We start from the raw sequence: 14,335 nt of genomic DNA on the forward strand, positions 1-14,335 counted from the left end.
AAAACCACAAAACAAATAGATAGAAATGTAATTATTAAAAGGCAAAAACTAAGCTAATAGAAGCATTTCACAACATATATTTCAACACCACAGATATTCCACACAGATTTAACTAAATTGGCCAAGTAATGTGCTCCGTCTGTCTCTTTCCAGATCTGTCTCTTTCCCCATCTGCCTGTCTCTGTCTGTCTCTTTTTTTGTCTGTCTCTCTCTGTTTCTTTCCCCATCTGTCTCTTTCTAGGTCTGTCTTTTTCCCAGGTCTGTCTCTTTCCCTGTCTGTCTCCCCGTCTCTTTGTGTCTTTTCCTGTCTGTCTCTTTCCCTGTCTGCCTGTCTCTCTCTGTCTCTTTCCTTGTCTATTAACCACAAAAGAATACATTGATCCATATCAAGGACATATATAATTTTCCAGAAGTCACCATAGACTAAGATAGCACACAAACTGACTCTGTTTATATAATCATTATGTTTAGAAATAAAGGCTATGTGCCAAAAAGATTTGCAAAGAGTACAAAATATTTTTTATTTGTAAGACAATGCGACATAGGAACACACAGTAAAATGCAACATGTGAGACTTATAAACAATGCACACAAGCACAAAATCAGGGCAGCCGTGCGTGTCAGGATTACATATATGACAAGGTCTCAACTGCATAAATGATGTAGTTAATGAGAGACTAGATGTGGCCAAGATGGACAGCTGCATAGTTGCATGGTTTTTATATATAAATAATCTCAATATACCCAGTCTGGCCACTAGGGGTCTCACACAGTTAAATCACATAGTGGTGGGTCATTAGTATTACCATCTGCTTGCAGCGGTTTGTCTCTTCCAACATGCAACCTTAACCCTTTACTTTTACCGCTGTTATTATAATTCCTGCCATTCTATGATATGGTCTCTAAATGATGCACTAGGATGTAATGTTACATTTTAAGAAAATTGACTAACTTATGTATATACCGCTCTCTATGTAAATACCTATAGCAGTCAATTGTAAAACTCTAGCTGTTACTACACAGATAGGTAATTATACTGGTATCTATACAGTTGTTTACTCTTTTTCATTATCCGCTATTGCATTGTGGTGATATAAAAATGCCATTTAGGCTATTAACAATATATTACTATAACCTCTAGCTTTACTATATTGTATGCTATACCTCTATTACAATTGTCATTGCATTTCTTTTGAATTTTTCCGCAACTATTATGTGATTTAACTGTGTGAGACTCCTAATGGCCAGACTGGGTATATTGAGATTATTTATATATAAAAACCATGCAACTATGCAGCTGTCCATCTTGGCCACCTCTAGTCTCTCATTAACTACATCATTTATGCAGTTGAGACCTTGTCATATATGTAATCCTGACACGCACGGCTGCCCTGATTTTGTGCTTGTGTGCGTTGTTTTTAAGTCTCACCTTTTGCACTTTACTGTGTGTTCCTGTGTCGCATTGTCTTACAAATAAAAAATATATTGTACTCTTTGCAAATCTCTTTCCTTGTCTGTCTCTATTTCTTTGTCTCTTTCCTCGTCTGTCTCTATCAAGGTCTGTGTCTTTCCCCATCTATCTTTGTCTGTCTCTCTGGCTGTCTCCTCCTTCCCTGTCTGCCTGTCTCTGTCCCTGTCTCCATGCCTGTCTGTCTCTTTCCCCATCTGTCTCTTTCCCCATCTGTCTCTTTCCCCATCTGTCTTTTTCCTCATCTGTCTCTTTCCATAATTACGCCGACGCTGTACCGATGATACGATTACGACGCTTTTGCGCTCGTTAATCGTATCATCCAGCCATTACACACTGCGATGTCGCATGCGATGCCGGAAGTGCGTCATTTTCAATTTGACCCCACCGACATCGCACCTGCGATGTCGCAGTGTGCAAAGTGCCCCTTAGATATGATATTGTGGTGTGCAGCAAGATGCAATTTTATAAAACAAGCTTCTCAGCAGCTAAATACAAACCCTCAAAAAAAGCTTTCCACTTTACACAGACTTAATAAATTAAAATATTCAAACTCAAGGGCATCAGAAATATCTAGCCAACAGAGTAAACTCCATGAACTACATTTCCACAAATATCAACATGCCATTAAAAAACTCAAAATGTAATAGACCTGGGGCCTTGCTTGCAAAACAGATAAAAACCCAAAAAGCTACATTTTGCTTACATTACTTAAAATTACACAACTTAAGTAAATTAATAGACCCTCAACACATTGCAAATTAATTTGCCAATTATTATACCAATTTGTATAACTTAAAGGAAGACAAACAAACTCCGCTGGATCAATCTAATACAGTATATAAAGCTGAATGTCTGTGTGTATGTGTATGTGTATATGTCCGGGATTGGTATCTGTACTGTCGCAGCTACAGCCATATTTACGCTGATGCAATGGTCCGATGTTGTTCCTCGCTCCTGCGGCAGCACACATCGCTGTGTGTGAAGTCGCAGGAGCGAGGAACGTCTCCTACCGGCCTCACTGCGGCTTCCGTAGGATATGCGGAAGGAAGGAGGTGGGCGGGATGTTTACATCCTGCTCATCTCCGCCCCTCCGCTCTGATTGGCCGCCTGCCGTGTGACGTCGCAGTGACGCCGCACGAACCGCCCCCTTAACAAGGAGGCGGGTCGCCGGCCACAGGGACGTCGCACGGCAGGTGAGTGTGTGTGTGAAGCTGGCATAGCGATAACTTTCGCTACGCCAGCTATCACCACATATCGCTGCTGTGACGGGGGCGGGCACTATCGCACTCGGCATCGCAGCATCGGCCTGCGATGTCGTAGTGTGCAAAGCCCGCCTAAAACTTCTTTATTATCGTTAAATTAAAAAATTCCTGGATATATTGTTGAGTTTGGGACACATATGTGGGGTAGTTTAGAATATAGGTGTTAAGTCGCCAAATCAGGGATGCATGATTAGAGAAATTTTTCTCAATGTCCAGCATAATGGGGACATGGTCAGTCCATGTTATATCCACAATACTTGTTTTCAGTACCCTGCGTAATAACGTTTTATAAAGTAGAAAATAGTCTATTCTTGTATATATCCTATTTAGAAGGGAGAAAAATATGTAGACTCTTCCTGATGAGTTTCTGCAGCCTCCAAGTATCGTAAAGTTCATTTAACCCCTTTACGATGGCCGTACGGATTAAAACGGCTTTAAAACGGCGGTCAGAAAAAAGTAAATAGCGCCTCCAGCGTTAGAAAATCTCTGGGATTTCAGCTAGCAGGGGTAGCTGAGACCCTGGAGGTCATGATTTTGGTCATTTTTTCATTTTTTTCCAGTCCTCAGTCATGTGATCATGGTACACACCATGTAACTGTGATGACGTGCCAGCAAATGGTGGCGACGGTATAAAATTATTTATCTCCCACCTGGCATGACAAAACATGTCAGATGGGAGATAAATCTCCTCCTCCAGTCCCCTTCTGTCCCTCAGTGTTGCCAAAGTGCCCCCTGATCACCAACCTCTTCTCGATAATCCAAAATGGTGGCGCACACGACCAGCGCACCTGCCACATTCATCCTCCTCTTCTGATTTCTGTCACATGTGCCATGACAGGAAAACTCCTCCCTAGGTCCAGCTAGATCACCCTCTTTCTTCCTCCCGGTGTCCCCTGGTGTCCCTGGTACCTTGTGCTGCTTGAATCCCTTGCAATCCCTCCTCCTCCTTCTCAAAAGATGCTGGCCGCATGCACACTGCTCACTGTAGATGTGATCCTGCTTCCTGCATTCAGTAATGCTCAGCTCACTACCACTCATGTTGCAGACGGGGGACAGACCACGGCAGGGGGGCTGCTCGAGACGCTCGTATCCCAGTGGTTGCTGTGGCTCAAGTGGCAGCCGGACCCGGGATCATGCAGCCGTCTTTCACCCACAAGTGAAAAAGGGAGTTATTTACAGGGGAGAGTTTGTCAGTGACGCCACCCGTGGGTTGCGGTGATTGTTGGTGACACCGCCGCTGCCTTTGTATGGGATGCCCGGGGCTGATGGAGCGGGGCAGCAGGATGGTATCCCCTCCACGGGTAGGGGAGGTGTTGTCCTTGGGCCCAGGTGTAGGTGGAGTTCTGGGACGCAGTCTGCAGGGCTGGACCAGATGATACCGGTGTACTCACTGTTTTGAATAAAATCACACAGAGTCCAGATAGTAAACCAACTGCCGGAAACCGGTAGCCTCCGGAGGGATGTGCTCGGGTCCCGCACACTGGTGGATAGAACAGGGGCCCTTCCTCCTGCACTTGAGAGTTGTTGTCTTGTGTGTTGACTAGTCCGCATGAAACTGGATAAGTCCGCTCGATGACTTTTCTGTGGGAGCTGTGGCCCGCGAAAGCTGACCCTTGGGATTTTTGCAGGCACTTGCAGATGCCCTATCCCCCTCGTTGGGCTTCGTCTCGCTCTATCTGGGCTGTTAGTGGGATAAAACTTGGAATCTTGTCCCCTGCTGGTTAATTGGAAAGGTGCTTGCAGCTGTCCTCGCCCTAGGGTCCAGGTACCCTGACTGTGCACGGCCTCCGGACCAGATTCCCGCTGTCGGCATTGGCGGGCTATGACCCTGCCCCAGTCCACTTAAGGTCTCCCATGATCGGATCTCCGTCGCCTGTGGCCTTGCTCTGCCGTCTGCCACCTAGTCAGCTCAAGTAGTCCAGTAGTCCGGGAGCTACAACCCCTTCACTCCTCTCACTTTCTCTGTCAGCACTCAACTGTTTGTTCCCTCCCCTTGACACCTCAGAACTCCTAGGTGGGCATCATCATCTGCCTGGCTCCGCCCACTGGTGTGTCCCTATTATCCTGGGTGGTGACTAGGTTTTTGTGGCTGGTGTATGTACCTGTGTGGGGTTGTGTTGGAAGGCCAAGGAAGAGAGAATCCTGCATCTGGAAGATGGATGGAGTCTTCCGTGACAACCTGATTTTGTCAGGGCGTCACACTCATACTGCCAAGTGGTGGACACGGGGAGAGTGGGTGCACCCACACTCCTCACATGGAGGGTCTGCAATTCCAGAAAATGGGGGAAACATTCCCTGAGCATGCCCCCCATATTATGGAATGAGGTTACTGCAGGTAACTCTGCCCTCAGTTGAACCAGGGTAGTGTGAGTGCAGTATTCTCAGCTCACTACAGCCAAACTCCTCACATGGAGGGTCTGCACTTCCAGAAAAAAGGGGATACGTTCACTGAGCGTACCTTCATATTCCGGAAGGTTCAAAGTCGTCGTAGAACCTCCAAAATAGATTACAGATTTTTTTTTTCTTTACAATAAATTGGTAAAAGAGGGAGTGTGTTGGAGCATTTTTTTCAAAAATATTTTTTATAGTCTATATTTTTTTTATTACTGACAGTTAGTGGTGTTGAGTATCTGATTGACACCGTGACATCACAACTGCTGGGCTTGATTCCAGGTGACATTACAGCTGGTATCCACCTCATTTATTACCCTGTTTGCCACAGCACCAGGGCAACGGGATAACCTGGAGTAAAACACCAGGACTGGAGCATCTAATGTATGAGCCACTTCTTGGGCAGCTGTGGCCTGCTATTTTTAGACTGGGAAAGGCCAAATAACTATGGCTCTTCCAATCCAGAGAATACCAGATCTCAGCTGTCAGCTTCACCTTGGCTGACAATCCAATTTGGGGGGAACCCAATGATTTTTTTTAAAATTATTATTTTATAAATAATTAAAAAAAAACAGCCTGGGTACCTTCCATTTTGGATCACCAGCCAAAGTGAAGCTGCCAGCTGTGTTCTGGAGGCTGCAGCCGTCTGCATTACCCTAGCTGGCTACAAAAAAGGTAATTTTTTTTATTTTTTTTGGCTTAATACAAGGCCACAAGAAAGTCACTAAAGGGTGCCAGCTTAGAATATGCAGGGGGGTGGGACATTATATGTATTTGACATCTAGTCATCCATCCTAGCTGTTGCAGTGTTTTGGATGCAGAGTGTTTTGACTGCGTCCATAATGCTGCATTGTGCAGAACAAGCGCATTGGAAGGATTTTTAGAAATCTCCTGCCCACTGTGCTGATTTTCTCCGCAGCATAAACTGATCCAACGCATTTCGACAGAAAGGTATTGCTAAGTCTTATTCATGGATCCATGAATGAAATTTAGCTATACCTTTCTGTTGAAATGCATTGGATCATACTTCTTCTTGTATTCTGTGGATGCTATTACTGCATGTTTGGATTTTTTAAGTAAGAAATAAATATCTTTTATTCATTCCTGCTTGTGTTCTGCTGTATTTGTCTTTCCTTTTGGATTCTATTTAGCCTGGACCTGGGATTTCCATGCAGCCTCCATGGCACACTCCTGACTAGGACTATGGTGAGCTGGCTTATGGTTTGCTTCTACATAGTTGTTTAATGGGCTTTAGATTTGGACTCATTGGTCATTTCAGAACTCTCCAACTCTTTGCTTCAATCAATTTCTGAGTTGTTCTCGAAGTATGTTTGTCCAGCTAAGAAGACCCATGACCTAACATGCAAACCATATTTTTTTACGTTAAGCCCTACATTGTGACAATAATTCCTTTGGTAATCTTAAGATTTCATGCCTTGTGTATAGCTAAGGCTAGTTTCACACTTGCTTTGAACGGCATCCATTGCATTGCGATGTGTGACGGATGCAGTGGATGTGTTGCATATAGCGGCACAACGGATGCAACGGATCATACAAAACAAGGTACTCAGCATTTTTTTTTTTACAGTTTTACCGGCGGCAGACTATTGTGAATGATCAGCTGATCACCCGGCTGTCGGGCGCTCAGCTGATCGCTCACAGCAGCCGGTCGCCGGGTGATCAGCTGATCGCTCACAGCAGCCGGTCGCCGGGTGATCCGCTGATCGTTCGGCTGCCAAAAATGTGTGTGGAGGGCGGGGGGCGGAGTGTGGGGTGGGTGGAGCCGAGTGGGGCCATGGAGCTGAGGACAGATGAGTGTGTGTGCGCATGTGTGTGCGCGTGTGTGTGTGCACATGTACGCGTGTGTGCGCGTGTACGCCTGCATGTGTGTACGCGTTTGTACATGCGAAGTGGAGTGCGGGAGGGGGCAGAGCCAAGCGGGGAAGTGTTGGGCTCCCTGCACACGTAGCCAGGGTAAATATCGGGTAACTAAGCAAAGCACTTTGCTTGGTTACCCGATATTTACCTTGGTTACCAGTGTACACAGCTTAGCACTGGCTCCTTGCACATGTAGCCAGGGTAAATATCGGGTAACTAGGCAAAGCACTTTGCTTGGTTACCTGATGTGTACCCTGGTTACGGGTGCAGGGAGCCAGAGAAGCATGGCAGTGAAATCCTAAGGATTCCGCTGCTCAAAAAAGTTACATGCTGCGTTCCTTCCGCCCGGCGGAAGCAACGCAGCATCAGCCAGTGGAAGCAACGCAGGTACTTTTGGCACAATTCGTCATTCATACAAGTCTATGAAAAACAGCGGAATCCGTTAACGGATTCCGCTGTTTTCCAAAAGGGCAGATTGTGGTGGAAGGAAAAAAATGCAAGTGTGAAAGTACCCTAGGACACCTAGTTCCAGAGGCAGCAAAACAATCCCAAAACATCTTTGAACCTCCATCATATTTGACTGTAGGTACTGTGTTCATTTCTTTGTAGGCCTATGTTTTCGGTAAACAGTAGAATCATGTCCTTTACCAAAAAGTCCCATTTTTGTCCCATCTGTCCACAATATGCTTTCCCAGGAGTATTTTGGCTTACTCACATACATTTTGACAAACTGCATTATAGCTTTTTATGTCTCTGTATCAGTAGAGGGGATCTCCTGGGTCTCCTGCCATAGCATTTCATTTAATTCAAATGTCGGCTGATATTTTGCACAGGCACTGATGCACCTTGAGCCAGCAGGACAGCTTATATTTCTTTGAAACTTGATTGGGGCTGCTTATCCACCATTTTGACTGTTCTCCATTGCAACCTTTTATCATTTTTTCTCTGCCGTCCACATCCAGGGAGATTAGCTACAGTGCCATGGGTTGCAAACTTCATAATTATGTTGCGCATCATGGACAAAGGAACATCAAGATATTTGGAGATGGACTTGTAATCCTGAGGTTGTTGATGCTTTTCAACAATTTTGGCTCTCAATTTCTCCATGCTTAGTGTAGTACACACAGACACATCACAACCTTTCTCCTTTTATCTGGTTTCAGGTGTGATTTTTCATATTTCACACACCTATTTCTTACCACAGGTGAGTTTGAATGAGCATCATATGCTTGAAACAAAGTTGTTTAGTGACAATTTTGGAAAGATGTCAAAAATGTTGTCCATCAAATGTTTTGGAGTTTTTTGAGAAATTACTGTATATCTAATTAGCTTTTTCCCCACAATTGTTTTGTGGTGTTCCAACACACACAAAGGAAATAAATATGTGCATAACAAAAAGTGTGCTTACAATAATTTTCGGGGAGAAGTGCTTCCTTTTCTGGAACAATTTTCTGGTGCCATTACTCTTGGCCATGACTATATACAATATAACAGTGTCTCATATCTATTGATATGTTTTTAATAGCTTCGACTTTCACAATGATTTGGCAAGTTTGGTATACTTGAGCTATCATTGAAATTATATGGAAAACATTATAGTTATGCATTAGTTAGTGAGCGTTATTTAGTACTTTTCTAAAATAGGAAATATATAGGTCTTATTTTTCAAGCTGTTCTCCTGCCAAAAGCGGATGCGTTAGGTCCTAATTATGAATAGCAATGATCCAATCAGTCTTAAAAATTATGACTATTACTGTGAAATTAGAACTTTATGTAAAGTGAGAATCCAATGTACAATGTTAAGTTTTCAAAGATTATTAAATTCATAAACTTGACAGCAAAGCCATTTTTATGCTAAGTGAAGACTATAAATTATTTGTTTTAATCACTCCTATGTTACACAAGAACCTGCTGGACTAAAGGCTTTTAACGCCTATTTTGAGATGCAGTTTGACTTTTAATTTAAGTAAATAAGGTCTTTTGCATCAAACTGTATTTGACCCTTTTCTTTATGTGTCTTATTAAATATTTGCTTCACTCAATAATTTCTAGCAATACTATAAGCAAAAACTAACCTAACCATTCAATTTAATTTGATTTTGAAAATAAAAATCGATTTTGTTTTTATTTCATTTTGGTTTACATTATTAATTTATTGTAGAGGTTCATCATCAACTCCTGTAGATAACCATTGGACACTTTTAATGAGGGCAATCTGGGCTACCATCCAGGACCCATGGCTGGCCAGATTGCACTCATAATAATGCTTTCTGCAACAACACATGCCTCACTTACGTTACCCCGTCACAGATCTCCAGGCAGGAAACTTACCTGGAGCTACAGTGCTAGCAATTCAGAATAGCCGTGCAGCTCCAGAGGAGCTGCCGTTGTTGGTGTGATATCCTCATCCACTGGCACTGGCTAATGGCAGCGCCAACAGGCACGCGTTGGTATCAACAAGTGGAGCCCTGGAGGAATGGAAGTGAGGTACATATGTGTTTTTTTATATGTGTATATGGGATGTGTCGGGGCTCATCTAATCTATAAAGGTGAGTGCATGTGTGTATATATGTGTATGTCCGCTAAAGGAATCTGCACCGTCGCATTTACAATCACGAAATTTTGCAGACACCTCACTTGACTCAGAGCACGTCATAGACTATGTTTTGAGGGAAAATGTAACCCCATGCTTTAAAGTTAGTCCCCAAAAACCTGCTTACATTAACGTCAATGAAGCTGGGAGCTACAGGTCATTAATAGGAGCTCTGATTGGTTGCTATAGGCAACAAAGGACATTCTTAGTATAAGAAGCTTACGTGTGAGGTAATATGATATCAGTAGAGACAGACACACACAGACACACAGAGACAGAGACACACACAGAGACAGAGACACACACAGAGACAGACACACAGAGAAGCAGACACAAACAGAGTCAGACACACACAGAGGCAGACAGACACAGAGGCACACAGACACAGAGGCAGACACACACAGAGACAGAGACACGCAGAGACAGACATGCAAAGACAGACACTCAGAGACAGACACACAGAAACAAACAGACAGACTGCAACACACAGAGACCAAGATAGAGACAGACACAGAGACACACAGACACACAGAGACAGACTCAGAGACAGAGACAGACACACAGAGACACACAGACGGACAGTCAGAGAGGGAAACAGTCAGAGAAGGAGACAGTTAGAGAGAGGGAGATGGACAGTCAGAGAGGGAGACGGACAGTCAGAGAGGGAGATGGACAGTCAGAGAGGAAAATGGACAGTCATAGAAGGAAACGGACAGACAGAGAGAGATAGACAGAGAGAGTGAGAGTGGGAAAGGAAGAGTGGGAGTGAGACACTTACTTACTATCGCCGGGTACTACAGCCAGTATCCTATAAAGGAGCTATGTGGGGGCTCACACTGTATATAGGAAGCTATGTGGTGGCTCATGCTGTATATAGGGGCTATGTAGGGGCTCATGCTGAATGTAGGAGTCTATTTTGGGCTCATGCTTTTTACAGGAGGATTGTATGTAGGCTCATACTGAATGGAGGAGCTATATGACAGCTCATACTGTAATTATGGTCTATTTGGTGGCTCATACTGTAATTATGCATTATGTGAGGGCTCATGTTATATATAGGGGGCTGTGTAAAGGATCATACAATATATGGGGAGCTGTGTGTGGGTACATACTGCAAATAGGAGATGTCAGCATGCTCAATAAAACTCAATATTGATACAATGAATATTAATATAAAACAATAATTATAACTAATATGTTAATATTAGCAATGAGCAAAATTAATTTCAGCCTTTTGATTCATCCCTTGCCAACAGTCACGTGACCCCACAAGAAATGTATTATGAATAGCGCTATGTTATGTATAGTACTGTACATACAGTAAAAGAAATTCAATTGTGCAACATGCTATGCCCTCCACTGTCTTTCACATTATATGTCTGCAGATGTTCATCTATGAATTAACCATTTCCCCAGACAATTTTCCATTTCTCATTTTTGTTTTTTGCTCCCTTTCTTCTGAGAGTCTTACGTTTTTTATTTTTCCATCAGTCTTGCCACATGAGGGCTTGTATTTTGTAGGTGAGTTGTACTTTTAAATGAAATCAGCCATTTTACCATATAGTGTACTGGAAAATGGCAACAAAATTCCAAGGGCAGAAAAAATTGCAAAATAAAAGTGCGATAACACTATAATTTTGGGGGTATTTTATTCACTGTTCACTATATGGTAAAACTGCTCTGTTGGCGTCAGTTCAGTACGAGTTTGTAGATCTCAAATGAGTATGGGTTTATTTTTATCTAAGGGGTTAAAAATTCAGAAGTTTGTTAAAAAAAAGTGGCACACTTTCTGCGCCATTTTCTGTAACTTGTAGCGTCCTCAGTTTTTGGGATATGGGGCTCAGTGATGGCTTATTTTTTGCACCTCAAGCTAGTATTTTTAATGGTACCATTTTTGCACAGATGCTACATTTTGATCTCCTGTTATTGCATTTTGCACAACATTTGTGACAACCAAAAAACGTAATTTTGCCGTTTGTAATTTTTTTTTGCCGCTACGCCATTGTATATGTTTTATTTTTTTTAATTATTTATTTTTTAATGGAGCAAATGATGTGATTTGAACTTTTAGGGTTTTTTAAATTTTAAAAACTTTTTTTACTTTTTTTATACTTTTTTACTTTTTTTGCTTATAAAGGATTTACTGCTTTATGAAATATGCTGCTATATGTTGATATTTACTATGGTGGAAGATGGTAATGGTGACACAGGAAAGGCACTATTTGGGTGCAGCCTTGCTGACAAAAAGACATGCATGAAAAGAAGGTAAAGTACGACAGGTTTCCCTAATTGCTGGCTGGTTAGCCTTTCCAAAATGAGCAGGTGGCGTAAAAGGACAGATAAATAAAAGCCAGGTAAGTTTACATCCCAAAAGCTGGGGTTTAATAGTGCCCTTTTACAAGGAGGTGTGCAAACAAACCCATATACAGTGGAACCTTGGATCACGAGCATAATTGGTTCCGGGAGTGCGCTCTTAAACCAAGTTACTATCAATGCGAATTTTCCCATAGGAAATAATTGAAACACAGACAATTTGTTTTGCAACCCAAAGATATTCACTGTATTTATAAAAACTTATTACAGTAATACAATATAATGTACTGTATTCATATAAATTACTACAGTACACTAATAAAAAATACTGTACAGTGCAGTAAAACATATAAAGCAAATTAAACTGCACTTTAGCTTACAATAAAATTGTTGGGGTGCGAAGTACAGTATAAGCAATGTGCTGTACTGAGTAGCAGAAGAAAGTACAATAATTGTATCCACAAATGCAAATTAATAAACATGCTATATAGTATATACTGTACTGTACAATGCAAATGGTGGAGATCCAGCAACAAACGTCTTCATTCAGGAATATACAGTTAGGTCCAGAAATATTTGGACAGTGACACAATTTTCGCGAGTTGGGCTCTGAATGACACCACATTGGATTTGAAATGAAACCTCTACAACAGAATTCAAGTGCAGATTGTAACGTTTAATTTGAAGGTTTGAACAAAAATATCTGACAGAAATTGTAGGAATTGTACACATTTCTTTACAAACACTCCACATTTCAGGAGGTCAAAAGTAATTGGACAAATAAACCAAACCCAAACAAAATATTTTTATTTTCAATATTTTGTTGCGAATCCTTTGGAGGCAATCACTGCCTTAAGTCTAGAACCCATGGACATCACCAAACGCTGGGTTTCCTCCTTCTTAATGCTTTGCCAGGCCTTTACAGCCGCAGCCTTCAGGTCTTGCTTGTTTGTGGGTCTTTCCGTCTTAAGTCTGGATTTGAGCAAGTGAAATGCATGCTCAATTGGGTTAAGATCTGGTGACTGACTTGGCCATTGCAGAATGTTCCACTTTTTTGCACTCATGAACTCCTGGGTAGCTTTGGCTGTATGCTTGGGGTCATTGTCCATCTGTACTATGAAGCGCCATCCGATCAACTTTGCGGCATTTGGCTGAATCTGGGCTGAAAGTATATCCCGGTACACTTCAGAATTCATCCGGCTACTCTTGTCTGCTGTTATGTCATCAATAAACACAAGTGACCCAGTGCCATTGAAAGCCATGCATGCCCATGCCATCACGTTGCCTCCACCATGTTTTACAGAGGATGTGGTGTGCTTTGGATCATGTGCCGTTCCCTTTCTTCTCCAAACTTATTTCTTCCCATCATTCTGGTACAGGTTGATCTTTACCTCATCTGTCCATAGAATACTTTTCCAGAACTGAGCTGGCTTCATGAGGTGTTTTTCAGCAAATTTAACTCTAGCCTGTCTATTTTTGGAATTGATGAATGGTTTGCATCTAGATGTGAACCCTTTGTATTTACTTTCATGGAGTCTTCTCTTTACTGTTGACTTAGAGACAGATACACCTACTTCACTGAGAGTGTTCTGGACTTCAGTTGATGTTGTGAACGGGTTCTTCTTCACCAAAGAAAGTATGCGGCGATCATCCACCACTGTTGTCATCCGTGGACGCCCAGGCCTTTTGAGTTCCCAAGCTCACCAGTCAATTCCTTTTTTCTCAGAATGTACCCAACTGTTGATTTTGCTACTCCAAGCATGTCTGCTATCTCTCTGATGGATTTTTTCTTTTTTTTCAGCCTCAGGATGTTCTGCTTCACCTCAATTGAGAGTTCCTTATACCGCATGTTGTCTGGTCACAGCAACAGCTTCAAAATGCAAAACCACACACCTGTAATCAACCCCAGACCTTTAAACTACTTCATTGATTACAGGTTAACGAGGGAGATGCCTTCAGAGTTAATTGCAGCCCTTAGAGTCCCTTGTCCAATTACTTTTGGTCCCTTTAAAAAGAGGAGGCTATGCATTACAGAGCTATGATTCCTAAACCCTTTCTCTGATTTGGATGTGAAAACTCTCATATTGCAGCTGGGAGTGTGCACTTTCAGCCCATATTATATATATAATTGTATTTCTGAACATGTTTTTGTAAACAGCTAAAATAACAAAACTTGTGTCACTGTCCAAATATTTCTGGACCTAACTGTATATTATAAAACGTGACTCATTAGATCATTACTCAGACTCAGAATACCAGTCTTAATTTAGTGTACTTCCACACAGCAATAATGCACCATTCAAGCAGTATTAGGCCTTTTTCTATGTCTACGTGGAATGAGTTGTAACTCAGTCCTCCTAACCCTATGCTGTAAAAAGGTAAGATGGCACTGCTTGGCCAGCCCTTATCTTTATACTGGCTGGGACA

Source organism: Anomaloglossus baeobatrachus, chromosome 1 (assembly GCF_048569485.1).
Source record: "Anomaloglossus baeobatrachus isolate aAnoBae1 chromosome 1, aAnoBae1.hap1, whole genome shotgun sequence".
NCBI lineage: Eukaryota > Metazoa > Chordata > Amphibia > Anura > Aromobatidae > Anomaloglossus > Anomaloglossus baeobatrachus.